At 41.2% G+C, this 1,197-nt stretch overlaps 1 non-coding gene across 1 annotated transcript; it reads left to right on the top strand.

Moving 5' to 3' along the window:
- Positions 1-498: 498 nt before the first annotated feature.
- Positions 499-604, top strand: LOC145593247 (small nucleolar RNA R71). The gene has a single exon (XR_014102618.1). It is a non-coding gene; the product is annotated as a small nucleolar RNA R71 (small nucleolar RNA).
- Positions 605-1,197: the final 593 nt, after the last annotated feature.

Raw genomic sequence — 1,197 nt, 5'->3', positions numbered from 1 at the left:
CGTTTTCAAGTCCATTACCATCCTCATATTGGGGTTGGGGTTGGAAATCATAAGTGCAACATGATCATAAGACCCACAATTATCACAAAAGAGAGACCTACTAGGTATGTTATCAGAAGTAGAAATAGAAGGATTAGAATTCACACCTTTTCCCTTAGATTGGGAGGGATGTTCTTGGTATGAAGAGGGAGATTCAAGCTTAGCATTGATTAATGTCATTTCCTTGCCAAGGTTGGAAATTTGAGATGTCAAATTGTTGATTGCATTGAGATGATCGACGAAGTAAACCACATTCCCTCCTTTACTTGAGGACTCTGATCCCTTTCTCCTTCTTCCCAATCCATATGTTGTCTCACAACATCCTCTATGATCTCTATCACTTTCTTGATCCTCTGTTTTGTTCATTATTGGTCTACCGCCTCCCGCATCTAAACTATTCTTACCTTAGGGGCTCAAATCTCCATAGAACATTTGAAGAACTTGGCTCGATAGGTGGGAATACCATGAAGAGGACACTCCCTTTGATATTCCTTGTACCTTTCCCATGCCTCATACAAGGTTTCACTAGCTCTTTGTCTAAAGCCTTGGATCAAAGCTCTTGCCTCGATCGTTTTCTTTTGAGAGTAAAACCTTCCTAGAAAAGTCGTGGTGACTTCATCCCAAGTATTCAAAGAATTGGGTCTTACCTCATTCTTAGGCCATTCAAGAGTTAAGAGCTCTTCCTATTAGGGAGAAAGGAAAAAGCTCTAATCTCATAAACTCTTGAGAGACTCCGTTCACCTTGATCGTGTTGCAATGTTAGTCAAACTCGTTCAAGTGTGTAAGGGTGCTGTCGTGCTTTGCTCCACCAAATTGCCTCATTTCAGTCAAATTTATCATCGTAGGCCGAATCTCAATATCATTAGCAAAGGTTGTTGGAGGAACAATCCCATTTGAAGCTCTATAAGCTCCTGGAGTTCCCAACTCCTTCAAAGGTATTTGTGGTGGTGGTGGTTGTTCACCCATTTGTTCTTGTTGTTCCCCGAAATCGAACTCCCTAAGGGGAAGTAGTCAAGGTCTGGCTCTCCTTCTTCTTCAATAAGTTCGCGTCGTTCAATCTCTAGATCGTAAGGGACAAAAATTCTGTTATGGGTTCTGCGCATACACACTCAACAATTGCAAGGCTACAAGTGTAGCCAAAAAGAAATAAATTCTTTT

Source organism: Chenopodium album, chromosome 18 (assembly GCF_948465745.1).
Source record: "Chenopodium album chromosome 18, dcCheAlbu1.1, whole genome shotgun sequence".
In the NCBI taxonomy this organism is placed as follows: Eukaryota; Viridiplantae; Streptophyta; class Magnoliopsida; order Caryophyllales; family Amaranthaceae; genus Chenopodium; species Chenopodium album.
This window is presented reverse-complemented; position numbering and strand designations above follow the sequence as displayed.